This window comes from Pavona decussata, unplaced genomic scaffold (assembly GCF_977016875.1).
Source record: "Pavona decussata unplaced genomic scaffold, jaPavDecu1.1 SCAFFOLD_98, whole genome shotgun sequence".
NCBI classification, from domain to species: Eukaryota; Metazoa; Cnidaria; class Anthozoa; order Scleractinia; family Agariciidae; genus Pavona; species Pavona decussata.
This window is the reverse complement of record NW_028145514.1, coordinates 2,560,482-2,580,000: the sequence shown is the minus strand read 5'-3', so window position 1 is coordinate 2,580,000 and position 19,519 is coordinate 2,560,482. Positions and strand designations below refer to the sequence as shown.

At 39.5% G+C, this 19,519-nt stretch overlaps 3 pseudogenes; 2 read left to right on the top strand and 1 right to left on the bottom strand.

Moving 5' to 3' along the window:
* LOC146472650 (uncharacterized) overlaps positions 1-896 on the bottom strand; it is a 13,679-nt pseudogene extending 12,783 nt beyond the window's left edge.
* A 2,994-nt stretch (positions 897-3,890) lies between these two features.
* On the top strand, positions 3,891-5,710 carry LOC146472649 (uncharacterized; annotated as a pseudogene).
* A 1,896-nt stretch (positions 5,711-7,606) lies between these two features.
* On the top strand, positions 7,607-11,622 carry LOC146472648 (uncharacterized; annotated as a pseudogene).
* The last annotated feature ends 7,897 nt before the right edge of the window (positions 11,623-19,519 follow it).

The following is a 19,519-nucleotide window of genomic DNA, read 5'->3' as shown; positions in this document are numbered from 1 at the left end:
CTGTGAGAAGGTCAAGCAATGTAATGTAATGTAGTGATAGTAGTGTAACTCAAATAGTCATGTAACGTAGGATTGTTTGTATGTGTCATTGCTATGAATAAAAAAAAAATAAAAAAAATAAAAAAGTTGGGTGCGGCGCTTTTCATTCCACATCAACAATAAATTTACTTCTGTGGAACATGTTACCGCAAAATTGGGCACATTTATGTCCTTTATTCATTTATAATTTGCTATCTGTACCAACTTTAGGCTAGGTAGATAATCCGAACATAATATTGTCATCTTGCCTCATTGTATGTCAATTTTTATTTTAGTCAGTATTGGCTGTGATGATTGTTCCATGGCATTAACTGACACCTTACTTTTAATTTGTGTTAGGAATTTGATCCTATCCTTTGTGGACATTTTTGGTCCTACATTATTTATTGTTGTCCTGCCTATTTTGGGGTATCATGATATTTTCATACCACCCGTCGGGCATGATGTCACTGGCGCTGTATTGGCACAGTATATTTTTACAGCATAATACGGAGCACTCTGCGGCGACACTGTGTTGTATTGTCTGACATGCTACCGTGCTGATTATATTTTGTTTGTGTTTGATGTAATATCCTGTATTGTTTTCATCTGGGCTCTAACAAACACGCCCAAATATTATGATCTGGTCTGGCCTTGCTTTGCCTGTTTTGTTTTTGTCTTTACAATTTTTCCCATAGGAGCATGCCTTGTCCATCACGCTCTAAGAAGGTCCCACGTAGTTCAGGCCCGCTGGCTCCACGTGTAAGCCGTGTGCGCACAGGACCCTTGGCTTCGACCTCAACATCCATATCTACATCAACGGCAACAGGAGCATCAACTTCCACATCAACATCCATAACCACCCCCACTTCAACCATGGTTCAGGGCATTATCAGAGCAGTATCGCAAGCAGTTATCCAATCTTTGACCCCATTTATGGTGTCTGAGCAGTCTACCTCGGCGTCCACACTGATGGAAACACAAGTCCAGGGTGCTCTTGCCCACACCTCATCTAATGTTACCCTTGGGGCAGATGCTACTGTACAGGGGTCTGTGGCTTCTGTTCCCCATTCTCTCTCAGGTGAGCCTTTAACTGGGGTGGCTCTAGCCCAACCCTGTGACCGGCCAAGAGAGATATTTACTTCCATGTCTTTGCCAATTGATGCTAGGGTGACACCGAAATTAAAGGCCAAAATTTGGGCTGTTGAATTTATCAATTTTGGGCAGCTAATCACAGTGACACCCAATGACGAAAAATTTAATATTTCAATTAATACCTCTACGGAATCCCCTGGTCAGCCTACATTGTGTCTTGAGCCACTTCAGAAGGCCAAAAACATTAGCACTATTGCAGCTTGGACTTCTGCTTTCCAGGTATTTGTTGGAATATACACCTCTAAATTTCCTGCAGAAGCTCCAGCCCTAATGAAGTATGGGGAGGTGGTGAGAGACTTGGCAGACAAAGGGGCAAATTGGATTTACTATGACACTAATTTTCGCTATTTGAGGCAGCAAAAGTCAGCAGATTTTCCTTGGGGCACTATTTACTTTAAGCTTTGGATAAGATCTCAGCAGTTCCCCCGCAAGAATACAAATGTGCCTCTTAACACAGCTTGTTCCTCTCGGGGTAGCACTTATGTGCCTATTGGCTATTGTCGCAAATATCACAGAGGAGGCAACTGTGTGGGTTGTTCATTTAAACATGAATGTCATAAATGTCATCAAAACCATCCAAGCTCCAAGTTTAATTTTCGTGCCCCAGGATCTAAGCCCCCCAGTCAAACCAAGCCTCGCATTACCAACTCCATTCAGAATAAATAGGCTACCTCCTCTTTTGTCTCGGTATTCCACTTCTGCTGCTGAATATTTGATTAATAGTGTTAGCCTTGATTTTCCTATTCCTTTTCAAGGCCCATCCTCTTCTTCTTCTTCCCCTAATTTGTTATCACCCGAACAGCATCCTAGCGTGATTGATCATTATTTAACAAAGGAGTTGTTGGCACAGCGAGTAGCTGGCCCCTTTACACACCCTCCATTTTAAAATTTTCGGGTGTCACCCATTGGGGTAGTACCTAAGAAAACACCTGGTGAATTTCGTTGCATACAGGATTTATCATACCCTTACAGGGCTTCTGTCAACATTGGGATCCCTGTTGAGGACTCCAGTTTTACTAACTCTCGTATTGATGATGCTGTTGGGCTGATTTTGAGGTCTGGGGTTGGCAGTTTTTTAGCGAAAACCGATATCAAGAGTGCTTTCCGTATTATTCCTATTCGGCCAACAGGATTACCATCTACTTGGTATCTATTGGCAAGGTAATTACTATTTTGACCGATGTTTGCCCATGGGCCTGGCAAGTTCCTGTAAGACTTTCGAGGCCCTCAGTACAGCTGTTCAGTGGATTGCCCAGACTAAGTTAGGGATATCTTACATGTTACATCTTTTGGATGATTTTTTGATTATTTCTGGATCCCATGAGCAGTGTCCTAGAGAGCTAGCCCTTTTCCTGGAACTCTGCTCCTACCTAGGTATACCAACAGCCCCTGAAAAAACTGTTGGGCCTTCTACTGTCTTATCATTTGCCAGTATAGAGCTGGATACTCTGCACTCTGAAGCGCGCTTACCCCACGACAAGGTAATGCGCTGTGCCTCCCTGCTATCAGACCAAACGCCAACAGAGGAACCCGAAAAAATGCAACCAGTGTGGAATGAGTGTCATAAATCTTAGTTGCCATCAGAAGGACGAGCATGGAAGGACAAAGTTGAAAAGAAAACTCGACGGTTACTTCACTGGCAAGAACAAGATGCCTAAGCGACGGGTGGAATTTTGTCCTTTATCTCCATGTAACAGCCTCAAGACGCCAATATTCCAACTACATAAACATCTCCAGACAAGTATACATAACCCAAAGCCAAGCAGTCCAAGATATTTAAAAGCGTTAGCAGACGCCCCAAGCGCATCAGTCGCAAACATGAAATCAGCCTGCCTCAAACAGCAGAGAAAAAGAGCACAAAAAAGGAAATTGAAGCATGATAAGAAGATGCAACCTACCAACACAGACGGCAGTATTTCTTAAAATGAAGAGGAGACGGAGGAAAACATGGTTGGTGCAGGGGAAGAAGGCGTATCACGCAGGGAAGCGATGGAGAGTGACTTAGAAGACCACGACCGCGCTGAAACTGATGAAAGAGTACAACTTGAAAGTTCATGAAACAGGGCTGACAGTGATGAAGAATACGACCAGTTGACAACCAGAGTATGGAAGAATTAGGAAGATAGAAGGGCTCCTAAAGTTAACGACCGGAAAGGGTACCACACAAAGAGAATCAAAAAAGGTCACAAGGATGCTTATGTATATAGAGCAGAAGCTAAGAGCCAAGACAAAATGATGAGGAAAGTGTTAGTGAGGAGGAGAATGCAGATAGTGGCCAAGAGTATAAAGATTTGCTTCGGCGTACCATGAAGACTGAAGACATGGCTTGCACTTTCGATGAGCCAGCCGATAATGCCATCACGGTATCCAGTAGTGGTGATCAGTCTTCAGACTTAGATTATACCTGCGGCCATGAAGATGCACATTCAGAAGAATCAGACCTAACAGATGATAGCCAATAATCCAAAGCAGAGAATTTACCGTCTCTCCACAATGAACGCAATGAATTAGTTGAGGTTGCTGGTGAAAAAAAAATTGACGGGCGTTCATTCCTGGACAAAGAGAAGGAAGAGAAGACATGAAAGAAGTATGCAAAACGATTTAAAGACACCAGAGTAAAGGAAGGCCACAGGTTAAAAACTTACCAGGAAATAGCGGATGAACTAAGTCGTGTTTACAAAGAGGAAGATAGCAGTTATGATCAAGCTTTTCAAGTTATGTTTGAAGGGGATGAGAGCGATGATTATGATGAGATAGATACAGAATGGGTGCCAAGCGACTGCGACCTAAACAAGCAAGAAACTGACAAGAACAGAAGCAGAGGTTGGGACATGGACACTGCTACAGATGGAGGATACTGTAGCACAAAAATGGCACAGCAGTTCAAGTCCCAAGTACAAAGTGTCATCAGAAAGTTGAAACTAAACGAAATGGCTACCAAACAAGCTGACCCTAAACTACCTGTGATGTATCTGCTGTTGCTACTGGGAAAGGATGGGGTACAGGTTTTGAAGGCGTGGCTATCGTATGCTGTAGAAAAGTACCAACCAAGGACCGTCAGATCTTATCTGATGAGTTTAAGACTGTTTTATAAATTTCTCAGCCAAGAACGAAAATCTGACCTACCTGATGTAAGTGTGGAAATGTTGAATGCGCGCATAGATTATATGACTTCATGGTCAGCTGCCCAAAAGAAAAAGGTCCTGAAAAGAAAGCTAGAAAAACATGACGACGATTTCAGGAAACTTCTTCTTTTAAGCGAGAAACTCCACCAAGTCTGTCACGGAAATCAGCACATGAATGCCGTCAAACAGCTTGCTGTAACATCAGAGGAAAAACAAGGTGGAGACAATGCTAGCAGGGTGCTAAGTGAAAAGTCTCACTGTGAAGTTAGAGACTGGCTCATGACGTGTCTCCTACTTGGCAACAGTGGGAGAAGTGGAGTTGCAGCTAACATGACAATAAGCGAATTTAAGGAAGCTGTCTACTATCCTGGCACAGAAGAAGACAAAGCAAGATACAGAGTAGACGTAAAAGAACACAAGACAGCTGGGATCTATGGTGCAGCCAATGTCTGGATATACGATGACTTATACCTTCTGATAGATATGTACCAGAGGACAGTGACAAGCCAGTTTATTACACCAGATTCCCACATACAGCAAGTGTTTATCTCGAGTAATGGTTTGTCACTAACATCATCACAAGTTGCCACTTGCGTTTGGAAGACATTCCAAAAAGAGGGAATAGAGCTCAAAGGAAAGATATCTGCAACAATAATCCCGAAATCCCTTGCAACCGGAATGCACGTTCTCATGCATGATGTAAGAGATCATTTAGCTGCTCTTGCCCAGCACAAGACCGAAACGCAAGCAAAATACTACCGAGTCCATGACAAAGTAAAAGAAACCGATTTGGGAAGAAGGGCAGTCAAGAAGCTTGTTTCTCTTCAGACATGTGAAGATACTCAGTGAAAGAGAGCAAAACATCTGACACGTGCAGAACAGAGGAAACTGAAGCGTTAAAGCTCTTCCAACTTGAAATAGAAACGGGTTCCATCAAAGAGAAAGATGTCAGTGAAAAAGTGGTGAAATCAAACATGCTCAAACAACGTTCCACCAAAGCAGTTGTCCTGAAACTCCGTCGACTAAGAGAAGACCACAGCAAACATTTGGAGCCCCCCAGTGAGCAGCTGACCAGCTCCAAGAAGGTTATACGCTACCAGAAAGAAGCAGAATTTCAGAAAGAACCATCAGTGTCAAGTGCTATGTCTATCTCAAGCGAATCTTCGCGATTTTGGAGAAAGTTCACTGACGAACAGACAAGACACCTAGTCAGTTTAACAAAGGACCTCATTATCAACAACGCTATAAAAAAGGAAGTAGATTGGGAGAGGGTGGTTAGCGATCAGAAAGCACTGGAGCTTGGTCTAATTACCGGAAAAGAAGATGAGGGTGAAATCCAAAGAGCTAAGCAGCGCCTCACGGATAAAATACATCAGGAGACAAGGAAAGAACGACTAAGTAAGAAAAAGTAAAGCACAAACCAAGACTATTGTCATTTAAAAGAGAAATACAACAACTAAACTGTGTAATTATAAGCCTGAACGTTATATCATGCACGTTCGTAAAAATGAACTTTGTTAGGAGTCAAAGCGGACGATGAACTTTACATGCAGGTACATTAGTTCGAAATCTTATACTAGTTCCATTATAACTATTTGAAAGATGTAAAACCTTAATAAACATAATTAGCCAGATAAGCATTTGATTCACTATAGTGATAGCAACTTTTAAATCTAACTTTCATTTTTTATTCGGGACGTAACAATTGTTTGAACAAGTATTAATTGCATGTTTTACATATACGGTAGAATTTCTTCAGTTCCGTTTTCCTGAATGTTTTGCTTTGCTTTTTTCCGCTTTATTTTTAGTTCATTCATCAGGTATTTTCTAAGCAAAGAAAAAAATTTAAGGTGATAGTGATGTATGATCTTAGGTATTGAATTAATCCATTGTGTTTTTGTAGATTATGATATATTTATATAATAATTAAGTTATACCTACTATTTTGAAAGCGGTTCTCTGATAAGCTAGGTCACTTCTTATCTATTCTATTGCAAAACGTAAGTAGCAGTTGTTGACAAAATGGCACTCCATGGCTTTTGAAGTTTCAAGTGTAGTTTTTTTGTGTCTTTGAAGAACATCGAGATAATGTTGTTCTTGAATTTGAACTTCTAGTAGGTTTTTACTAAAATTGTTGATTTTGAGAGTTAAAGATTTTAAGAGTTAATGGACTTAAATGTTTTCTTTAGATAATTCCAATTCTACTCTTAGATTTCGGCTTGAATTTCGTTTCGAAGATCGGTTTTATTTGATCACAATGATAAATCAATTTGTATTACGTAAAGTAGCTAATAAATGAATTGTTGCTGTAGCCCTCTTTATGTTGTTGTTGTTGTTGTGGCCCCTTTGCCCAGCTTGGGAGCCCTTAGCTAGAAACTATAATAACCGCTCAATACCCATGTTTGGTTGAAGATTGCGTTCAATTGTAGGTATAATTGAGGGAATGATTGATATTTTGTAATTTGAAAAGGGACACTTCTTTTACTATCAACCTGTAAACTGAGCCCTAAAATATAAGATTCCCACGTCAATCTGTTCTTGATACTTTATTGATTAATGTATCTTAGAGGATACAAACTTGTTGGATATGACTATCTGTGGCCCTGTTTCTCCGCCCTTGCAAAATGCTATGCAAAGTATAGTACATAGCAAATATAGACCAAAACGAAATGTAAATAGTGGATAGTATCAGGCGAAAAACAAGCAATCATGAATCAAGCACTACGTTATTTGTAAGTGTTGCAACCATACAGAAAAAAAAGAACTCTTGATGTGCCCACCTGAAAATGAGTGTGTTGGAAACTGGGCTAAAACCTGGAACTGACTTATGCACTCCGGCGAAATTAAAACTTAACCTGCACTGTACTGAACAACAATAAACTGAACTGAAAAAGAACTCTTGATCTTACTATTGAATGCGCTGCATTGTACAAAGCAACACTACTACCAACTGTTGAGAACTGTTTAATCTTAATATGCAATGCACTGCACAGCTGTACTGTTGAGAATTATTTAATCTTACCATGCGGTGCACTACACTGTACTGAACAGCAATACACTACACTATGAAGAAAGCTGTAATCTTAATATGCAGTGCACTACACTACTGAACAACACTAAGCACCCAACGTAGGAGCTGAAACGTGCGAATTAGTCGGCTGGTACCTGTTATCCCTTCCACCAAAAAGTATGCCCAGAACATTGGTCTCTATCACGACGACGGTCTTGCAGCCTTCGACAAAACACCACAAGAAATTGAATAGATCAAAAAGGAACTGTGCAAAATTTTCCACGAACATGACTTGAAGATGACAATAGAAGCAAACAAAACCATGATTAATTTCCTAGACGTCACGCTTGACCTGGAAAGTGGCAAACACTACCCATTCACAAAGGAAGGTAACATCCCATTGTATGTACATAAAAAATCCAATCACCCAGCATCTATCTCAAAACACATCCCGGATTCCATCAACAGGCGGCTTTCTGAAATATCTTCAGACCGAGAATGCTTTGACAACGCCAAAACCGTGTACCAAGAAGCACTCAACAGAAGTGGCTACAATTACAACCTGTCTTACAGAGAGTCACACAACGTGATGCAGCGATCAGAGGAACCGTCCAAAAAACATTCTTTGGTACAACCCACCTTACAGCAAGAATGTTAAACGAACGTAGCAAAGTGCTTCCCTTCTCTCATTGATCAGCAGTTTCCTAAAACAAACCCACTTCACAAAATTTTCAACAGGAATATGCTTAAATTGAGCTATAGCTGCATGAGTTATATCAAAACCATTATTTCTAGCCACAACAAAGCCCAAATTAATAAAGCTGATGCCACCAATGATGGTAATTGTAACTGCCTGAATTCAAGCACGTGCCCCATGGACGGAAAATGCAACAGCCAAAACATCATTTGTGACCTCTCACGCGAAAACGTACACTAACGCTTATCTGTTAAAGTGCCCCTGGGACGAAAATTTCACTTTCCATTTTTTGGCATTTTCGTGTAGAATATGACCTTCGTACTCATGTTACCAAATTTCAATCCTTTACGGCGATTGGAAGTTTCTTTTAACTCTGTATTCGAGATTTCACGGCCGCCATTACTTGGCCTTGTTCCGGAAGTTAAGGCTCAAATTACAGGAAGTGACGTCATTGGCTCAACACGAAAAATTCCACATGGCTAATTTTCATACGGATTCTACTTCATAAACTGTATTCTGCTGTTGCGAACTAAATAACTGTTTGCGTTACATAAATTTGGGTCAACTCGTGTGCGTAATCTGCCCCTTTGTGTACATTATTTTTTGCACTCACCATGCATCTAAAAGCAGACATACCTGAGCATTTTCCATAATCTGTCACCAGGTATAATTCTTCGCGTGGAATGCATTCCGATAGCAACAACAAGTACCGAAACCATTTCCCATGTTTTTCTGTTGATTGCTGCTTTTTTCTTGCCTTCGGTTGGAAATTGCATGTGACGAGTAACACGATACACAATTAGCATCAGAGAGAGTGAGATCTGGGTACAAGATTACATGATTCATTTACCATTTTTGATGGTTCGCAATTCAGTGGGAGAGCCCAACAATAAACGCATTTTCTTGGTAACTACTTGGGTTTTACATTATATGCATGCATTATTCTAGCTCATAATTCGAGAATTCGAAAAACTGGAGGAATCAACACACAAGGTGAATTGCGATCAGGCTGAAAGTCAGGAAGTTGTAGCAAGAGTTAAAAAGTTTCTTCAGGATGGGTGCAGATGTTCCCAAGGCTGTAACGGTGCGCAGTGCTCTGAACAATTTTCCAAGGAATCTATACTTTCAAACTTATACAGCTGCCTTGAACTCTTACACACAGAGCTAGACTTGGTCATTCTGGCAAATATACAAGCATTTACGAGTATCAAAGCATGTGGAGAAAAAAGGAAGTGAAGTCCAGGATACAACTTTCTGTACCAGTCCTCAACAATCTGCAAGGATATGTTTTTGAACCTGTGCGGAATCAGTTGCTCACGGTTTTGAAGGTTAAAAGACCATTATGAAAACCACGGCATTTCTCAAAGGACCCAGGGCAATAGCAAGAGACTGCCACACAACACTATACCACAAGCTGTGACCGAGGATGTAAAGGCTTTCCTGAAAAATTACGTCGAGGAAAATCCTGTCTTACTTCCTGGCAGAATCCCCGGGTATAAAAGCAATGTCATTACACTTTTATCCTCGAGTGAGATGAAAATGAGCGTGTGGCGCGCTGTCCAAAGAGAGTGCAAAGAAACCGATAAACAAGCGGTATGCTACACCAAATTTATTCACTTATGGCAGCAATCTCACCCAAATGTTGTTGTTGCTTAACCTATGACTAACACTTTGTTTCACTTGTCAGCAAAATACTTAGAAGCTGTTCCGATCTGCCAATCTTCCCGACAGGGAAAAGTCCGATTCTTTCAAGCCCAGCAAGAACTGTATCGGAAAGTCTGTGAGGAAGCGAAAAGTAACTTTGAAATGGTGGAGGACAAAATTGAGCTAGATAAACGACATGAAGCGTGCTCACTAGACACCACAATTCACTATTCTTTTGACATTGCGCAACAGGTACACATCCCGGGCAATCCCATGCAACCAGGACCAATATACTTTAAAACACACGCAAATGTGGTATATTTGGGGTCATGTGTAAGGCGATACCTCGCCAAGTGAACTATCTCATCGATGAAGCAAGTGACGTTCATAAAGGGGCTAATACTACCATTAGTTACGTACATCATTATTTTGAAAATCATGGACTAGGTGAAACTTGTGTTCACCTGCATGCCAGCAACTGCTCAGGAAAAAACAAAAACAAAAACAATTATTTTATTTGGTATCTGACATGGAGAACAATTAATCAGCTGCATCATTCTATTAACTACTCGTTTTTCATTGCTGGTCACACGAAGTTTGGTCCAGACCGCTGCTTCGGAATAATAGTGACATTTAGCACCAGGGTTCTTAGCGGAAACCTCAAACGGCAAACCGGTGGAGGTCACGTGATCAGGCCCTGCAGTCACGTTCAGAGTTCTCAACGCACGTTTTCAATGCCAAGAGGTAGGTTTTACATTGTTAGCGAATGAGTGAAAATAGGAATTCTTGATGCCATTTGAAAATCAAACACTGCTGTTGTCTGGAAATTTAATATGATGGCTTCTTTAATTTCATGTTTTTTTTTTTCGAAGTTTTCGGTCGCTAGTGGCCTTCTGGCCTTCTGTGAGCTCATAAACAAGGGTTTTCTCACCTTTAAGGTTTATTTTTCAAGCAGCAGTAGATGGTATCTGAAAAAGCTTAAAAGTTTATAATTCCAGGGTATCATGGCTCCATTCCGATGGCCAAAAATGAAGCACGAGCTAGCCCTTGCAAAGGAGGTGGCAAAGTATTTCCCTGAAAAGCCCCAAGAGTGGGACGAAGTAGCCAAAATACCCAGCAAAGCTTTTTCTACTGATGATAAACAAGTAGAAGTAAAAGGGAGAGGATATCAAGAAAAGATGGATAGAAAACTTGCGAAATACAAATCGGAGGAAGCCAAAGCTTTGAAAAGGTAACCATGACCCAACACTTCAATTCAATAAAGGCATTGTTACTCCTTTTATGTTCTACCTTTACAGTTAAACCTGTATTAAGCGAACCTGTATTTAATGGTCATCCTTTATTAAGTGGTCAGTTTTAAAAGTCCCGAAAATTTCTCTCCTAATTTACTGCAAATATTGTGACCTATTTCAAGCGGTCACGTGACTGGTTTTCTTGGAAGATAAACGCTCTATCCCGTGTGGGAAAGACAGATTCGCACCGTAAGATGCGTACTAACAGGTTTACTTCAAAACCATGCAAGCCAATTGGAGGATGAGTCCCTGAGGACTCTCATGATAGAAGTAGAAGCAATAGTTAACAGCCGCCCAATCACAACTGATGATCTGACGGATCCAGATTCAGATGAGTTTTGGCAGCGCTGAAAGAAAAGTTACCTGCAGTCCCTTCAGGTTCGGCAGAAATGGACCTCACCAAAAAGAAACCTTAAAGAAGGAGACATCGTTGTTATGAAGGATGACAACGTACCCAGAAACCTGTGGAAGCTTTCTTGCGTAGCTGCGGCCCACCCGGATGAAGACGGTTATGTGAGGAAGGTAAAATTGGCAGTTGCTGATCAATCTCTTGACTCCAATGGTACGAGAAAGAAGCCCTCTATTTCCTACTTTGACCGACCCATTCATGGATTAGTTCTACTCATGTCACGCAGTGAGGAGGACCGGGGATTCCCAGCCGAAGAGCCAGAGGAGCCATAACGACAGCCCTACTGTAAAGTGATGTTATACTCTCTAAACACTAATTAACTTTGATGATTGATTCTTTAATAAGGACATTTTCGTGATTTTTTTTTTTGCGATTTTAGTGACATTTTAGTTATCATTTTGTTGAATAAATTGCTATGCAAGTTAGGGGAGCCACGTAAGTGATTTGCTATAATCATGTTACTTTTCGTTGCGATACATTTACGTCGTAGTTATGTAACACATTTAATGACGCAGATATTATTTTACACAATCAACACAATTGTACACTCAGTAAGACAAGTTATTTGGAAGAAAGAAAGAGACGTTTACCAGAGTTTTTAAAAGAGTTCAGATAGGAAAAAGAGGCATGTTTTCGCTATCCCTTATTTGCACACGTCATGTAGTTTGATTGTATTCCGAATTATGTTGCTGATTATCTTTAAACCATTTTAGTCGCTATTGTACTTGTTATTTTGGGTTACGCCCCCATATTTCGCGTCCAGATATATTTTTGTTAGTTATGGATATTTCGCTGTATTGTTATTTCAGTTTTTCGTGATTCCAAGCCACACTAAAGAATTATGACAGAGTAGACTGGCTTTTGGTTGAAATCGTTGTAAAGGCCCTTATCCTCGCGTGGTCAGAGAGTGAATTTCTTTGTTTACCGATCAACTCACCTCTGCACCCGCTACACAAACTGATTCCCAATCATGACATCTCTAAACTTGCAACAGACTTCAACACACTGTTACGCAAACTAAAATTACGATTCTACAAAACTATTACTGTCCCAGACAACCAACACTTATTAGAACAAACTCCTCAGACACCATTCAACTACCATACATGAAACTTCTACCCAAAGTACACAAACTTGACAGCCCAGATTCTAATATTAATCTTAACAAACTAACTGGCCGACCTATAATTACTGCTCACAGCTGGATAACCTCTAACCCTTCTCGACTGCTTGGAACTGAAGTGAACAATATTATTTAAAGACTGAAAGATCTATTTTTAGAACGAAATATATCATTCCCTTTAATTTATAACTCAACAGATTTACTCAACTTACTAGACGAAATTATTGTCACTAACATTGACTACTGCTTCACAACTTTCGACTTCACTTCACTGTACACTAACATCACATGTTCTAACACCATCCATGCCATTATTACAAGCTGTAAATTACTTAACCTGCCTAACTCTTACAGGGATTTTTTGCTTAACCTGAATAATTTTATTAACCATTGCAATTTTTTATTGCTGGTGACACTACCTACCAGCAAATTAAAGGGGTCGCTATGGGTAGTTCACATAGCAGGCAGATTGTGGATCTATTGCTCAGCGAATTTTCTTTTTTTACTAACATTAACCAGAACGCTAATGGCATTTTTATTTTTTGCCGTTATATAGATGATGGCTTTATGCTAACCAATAAAGCTAACCTAGCCAATATAATTACTGATCTCTCCACATCATACCCTTTACAAATACCAATCACTTTCACCTCCAACCATCACACGGTTCACTATCTCGACCTCACATTATCCCTCGACCATTATACCATGTGGTACCACAAAGTCCATAATCAAGTTTATCAAAAGCCACATCACAAATACATGTATCCTCATTTTTCATCCAACCACCCTAAACATACCACTGGCATCATTAAAACAGAAACAATACGGTGTAGTCGACTCTCCGCAACCGTTGACGACTACAACTTTATCCACAATTTTTTTACTCTTAGACTTACAGCCTTCGACTATCCTAACGTTTTAACTACTAACAATTCATTATCTTGGCTAACCCATGCTGCTCATCTCTGACGCTCCAGACACAATAAACTACAAAAAAACAACCTACCTAAAGTTTATTATAGAAAGAAATACAACAAAGACAAACGGCCTGACATGATTGTGCACAAGATCTTACTCAAATACCACAACAACCACCTACCAAGACTCACAAAAGCTTACTGTAACTCAACTGAACTCTACACCCAATTTTTGACCAATAAAATATTACACCGCAAATTAATCCAAGCCAATAATTCTAGCACCATACAGTTTTCATCAAAAGTTGTACATTTATGTCAGTTGAGAGTCCTAAAGAACGAACTAATGTGTTTTTATTACTCATTTTTCATCCTTGGGAGACCTTTTTAAAATAATTTTCTACATCCCTTATAACAACCCTTTGAGTTGCCTTATTTTGGTTTAACTTTGTATACACTACATCTTTTGCTCTATGTACCTAATAGCAATTCCTTTTGTCTTAGTTATTTGTGGGATTTTACACGAAGCATTTTAATCTGTCTAGAATACTATTTTTCATGAACGCGATAATGATAAATGATAACATGTACACCTAGAATTAAATCATTTTTTTTTTTCATTTTGACCTTTCTTTAAAAAATTGTTACTTATAACTATATTTATGCCATTCTTATGGCCAAGAATTCAATTGTCCAGATACGTATAGACCTTGATAGTTCGTATATTTTACTTTCTTTTCAATTAGATTTAAATTTCTGTATACTTATTCCGACCTCAAGGAATGTGACTTTTAAGTGTAAGCTTCATATCAATTGGTGGGAGCTGTGTTTTATATTTGTGTTTTATCAGTATTGAAACCGTTTGCTTGCAATTTTTTCCTCTAACGGTTAGCTGTGTTCCATTTTCAATAAATTTATTGTTAACATTTTATCCCTTCTTTTTGGTTTACTCTATCATAATTATTTCACCAGACAGTATAAGATTTGCCTCCCCGCCGCCTCTTATGCGTTTCAATTCACATAGTTCGTCGTCATCTCATATCCCCACCATCCGCCAGTTGTTTTTAATCTTTTGCTTCGTCAGATCGGATTTAGCTATTTTCTTTATTTTACCACTTTTAATAGTTTTACTTACCGTTTCAAGAACCCAATTATTTTCTTTTCTTCTCCTCTAGCCAGCCATGCATTCCATCCAACTGAAAGACAGATCGAACAACAAATTGCACTTTCCAACCACACTTTTGCAGCCATTATTAATTTAATATTTACGCCACCAGTTTCCTTTCCATTTTACTTTAAATCCTCCGTAATTTATTGCCTTTTGCAAGTTCAAGATTACCTTCCTTTCCTTAAACAAAACGCCTGATGCGAACACAAACCCTCCGCCATTTTGAAATTAACAGCCTCTGGGTGCTTCGTTGGCATAGTAACCTTCACGTCACAGAAACCCATTTATCGTCAGCACACGTCATTCATGGCGCAAGCCTTAACATCTTTTACGGGAGACGGCAACAAGTTTTTACAAGTGTTTCAACTGAATCGTTTTATTTGTTTACTTCTACCTCCAACCTCATCTTTTTCGCTGTCCATGTAAGTCCTTTTTATCTTTTGTTTCTATACTTTGTTTACATAAAAAAAACATTTTCTTACCCCTTACGACACACACTTATTTTGAAACCCAGTCGTTAACGCCTGTAAAACGCAACTTTACCAGATAACGATCTTTTAATGGTTTACCTCATATTTTATTGTTTTTTTCCACTCTAAAAATTTTAGTTATTACCAAATATAGTTCCTCATCCTAAATATTCATATTTTTTAAGTCTAGATTGTGAAATAGTTTTCCTTCATAAAAGTATCTATCCCTGTCTCCACATTAAATCTTTACTGCAATTTTTTTTCTCATTTCTTTATTATCATATAGTCACTTAGCTTTTTCTTTCTCTCCACTCTTTCCCTTTGTCTATTTCCTTATCCTTTTCATTTCCTCAATCTCGACAAAGAGTTGTCGGGCAAAGGTCTGGCGTCGGACTAGAAACAACCCTGCTCAGTTGTCCTTTGCCCCTAATGAACTCACAACAGCACTGAGCCTTGTTGTCGATGCATCCTTCTCTCACCAGGGTGACTCTCTTTTACTTTCCTCTTCTTTTACTCTTTTAATTTTAGACCTAAAATTTAATATGATGACATCAATTATAGATTTCATTTTTATCATTAACCCTTCTCCTTAAAATCTAAAGTCCCTGCCGCCGACCCCCCCCCCACCTTATTTTGTTACTGATATCTCACACCAAAGCCAATTTTTTCACATTTCTCACTGCAACACATTTTACAAATCACGTGACACCTTATGCATCCTCTTAAATTGTTTTAACAGACCCCCAATGGATCAAGAACCAACTTTCTCCACACTTACTTTATTCCAATCAAGAATCCAACACCTCTCTAAACCATCTATTATTGCAATGAGGCAAGTTGTCTTCCGAGTTTTAAATGGAGATGCTTTCTACCCCTTCTCAAGCTGGCCCCATGAATATCAATTACTATTCTGGAAAAAACCCATTAGGGATGTGGACACCTTCAAACTGTTTTTTTTTTTTTCGTGGGAAATGGCTGTTCTCCACAGTTGATCACAGAGTGGATACTGACCTCTCAATGCTGGAACTACTTTTCCAAAGGAGATAAACGATCACGTCAACTAGATTTCTTGTCACACAATCTTCCCAACAAATCCAGCCAGTGGTTTTATTTTGATATTCATCACAAGAAATGGCTCTACCTTAATGGGGACATGAGAAATACCAATTCTTAGTAACTTGCTTAACACAACACGAGATGATACTCAACTTTTATTTACAACCATATTTCTGACAATTAATTTCCTTCTCCCTTTCATGTCAAGTGTGCAAACAACAATTTCCATTCGCCACTGCATACGATTTTTAGAACGAAATATTTTGTATGTCAAAACTCCATTTCACCACTATTTCCTTTTAACTAATTTTGTTTACGTTATATTACTAAACCTCAATGTTTTTAATTTCCTCTATTCTCCACATCCCACTTCACTGTTTCTAATTCCTTTTAATCTATTTAATCTTTTTTGATTGTCTACTGTTGCTCCTTCTATATGAGTTTTTATTATTATTATTAATATTATTATTTATTATGTTTTTTGCTTTTGTTTTGGCTCTGTTGTGGTTGAGGTGGCTGCCCTGCAGTCTTTTGCTCCCTCAATATAAGTATTACCAGCAAATGCACAGAAAAATCAAGCAAAATCGAAAATTCGCGGCCACAGTCTGAAACCTAACCTACCCTCATTTTCAGTCTGTAGATAGATATTAATGAGTTTACAAACCTGCTGCAGTTTATTTTTCGAAATACGACCAATTTTTGGATTTCTTCGATTTTGCCCGTCTGACGGCTGAAATCACCTGCCTCACAAGGTAAAATCGACCGCCCGAAAAAACTGCTTCAAGTAACCGGAAAAGCGATTCCATCGGCAATCTAACGCTCAATTTCTATAAAATGGACATCTAACGTCCTATTTCGACAGATTTCCGGTTCTGAAGTGTAAAGTCAACACTTAGGATGCTAAATGGTCAGTTGACAAGAGCTCACGAATGCGAAAATTTATAGCCAAACCTAAAATCGAGCTCTTGATAAGTGGGAATCCTCCAAATTTCCCCAAATTCTGGTTTTAAAGCCTTGAGATATAATATTTTCACGTACATTAAAAGTTTGGTTGGGTTTTCTAGCGAGCGCCTCAGAATCAGTCGACCAATTTGAAGAAATTTTGTGTCATCGCGTGCTAAGTTCCCTAAAATTGACCTAAGTGTTTGTTTACACGAACAGGTTGCATCAATCACATTGCAATGAGCGCCCCGAAATAACTCATTTTCTTATTCCATGTTTCATTTAAAGAAAGAATTTAACTCACCATTTAATATCAGGTTCCTGTTCGCTGGAGTGAAAGTTCGCTGTGACCTTAACTACCGACGTTGATACGCCGTTTTAATAGATCGCCTTCCCGGGAGAACTTGAAACATTCGACGACACAAATGAAACTACCTGTGCTATATAGAAAGCCATTTCCAAAACTACTTGACTCCAATTTTCTTGTCGATTGTGGTAAATTAGAACTGACATCAAATAACTGTTTAACGCTGAGATACATCAGCATTTTTAATAACTAGCGATAGCAAACTGCTGGTTATTTGTATGCATGTGACAACAATACGTCAAGTAATTCACTCTGACATACCTGCCAGCTTTCACTGGTAATTTACGTTGTACCAGATATGTTTTCTTTAGGATTCTTGCTACTCGATTTTTATTCTGGAAAATCCCCCTCGCCCTTGATATTTCAGCCACACAACCGCTCCGCTGTTACAGATATTTATTCTCGGTGCTACATCGGTATATTGAACCAATATTAAATCACCGCCCGGGAAACTAAGTGGTCACACTCTTTGCATCAGAACTAACCGAAGATTCAATGAATCAGCGGCATATGCCGAAGTGGCAAATGCTTTACCTACCGTGGACCGGTGTGCACCTTGTAAAAATACAAAATAAAATGCTTAAAAATCAACGCAAATGGCAGCTTGATAATGTGACTGCAACAAAGCGCCTATAATATTCAACTACAGAGGATGCTGTTGTGGTCCTCGCTTCTCCAAGAGTTACCTGTTTGTTGAGATGCCATAAACAGAACAGCTGTGCTTGAGCAAAAGAATTCGAGATGGGTCACACGTGCAAGGGGCTAAGAAAGATCTAGCACAGGTAGCGTACGCGCATCACTTGCGCGAGTGAAAAATCGCTCGTGTAGCCGCCCGGGGAAGGGGGAGGGGGGGTAATTCCCGATAATAGCCAAAAATTGTTATATAGAAGGGTAAGGGGTCGGACTTCAGGGCAGAGCCTCCCTGTATTAAATTTTTTTTGAGTACCCCCCCCCCCCCCTTTCCAAGGGGGATGCATGTATTTGCTCCTGGCGGGCTCAATCAATGAAATTCCATAATCTATGAAATCGGTCGTAAAAATAGATTGATTTCAAAAAATTGATGAACTGAAATCCAAGATTGAAAGATTTTAATCGATTTTAATCAATTTTCGTCGAATATATGGATTGTCAATGGTAATCGTTTAGCAAGTGGAAGTCTTACCTATTTTATTTTTTTCTCTTTCTAAAAAGAGATCAATTGCTGCTTTTCCTCTAAATGTGTCTCAGCACAAAAGGGGAAAGGAACTTCCAGCAATTTCTCTTACACTTTTTGTTAGTTGAACATTTGTTAGTGGAATGTTGATATGGCTCAATACATTGAGGTTCTCATTGCATCAACATTGAGCATCATACAACATGATGATCCTCACCCCCTCCCACCCCCACCCACGTACCCCTCACCTCCTACCCCTTACCTCCAACCCCTCACCACTCGCACCCATCCCCGGAATAGAATTGCCGCTTGGTACTTGATAAACGTTTACAAGTCCATTTTGGAGAGCATCTGTGATGAATTGACAATGATTACAATAATGTGTTTTACATACAATACAAATAGTATTGTTTTATAAAACCTTATTGCGATTGTACGTACTCATTGAAAACCAGTTAAAAACCGAAGATGTTATCAAATCTATTTCAACACGACTTTCTGAAAATCGCAAAAATTATTCCCCACCAGAAAAACCACGCTATCCTGATAAAACAATTAGATACCGCGAAACACATGACGAAAAGCGGCCAACCTGTGGTATGTTTCTATGGGTTTGAAAATCAGGAAAACAATGCTAACAATGACTCTGATCTCGATTTCAGCAATTTAGAGAGCGAAGAGGAACAAAACGAAGGTCAGGAAGACGCAGATCCCAATGAACTTCAGTGGTCCGATCAACTTTCTGCCCTTAGTATTCCCGATTTTGTTGAGGCTTCCGACATTAAGTTCCAGCTACAAGATAACCCACACCCGTAGATTTCCTTTTAGCTTTTGTGGGGGAAGATTTGTTGAATAAAATAGTGCAAAAAACCAACCTTTATGCTCGCCAAAAGTTGGCCGATTCCCCTGCACGCCTGGTAATTTAGGAATTAAGAAAGTTATGCCCTAGAATAGGTTTAAGGAATTAAGT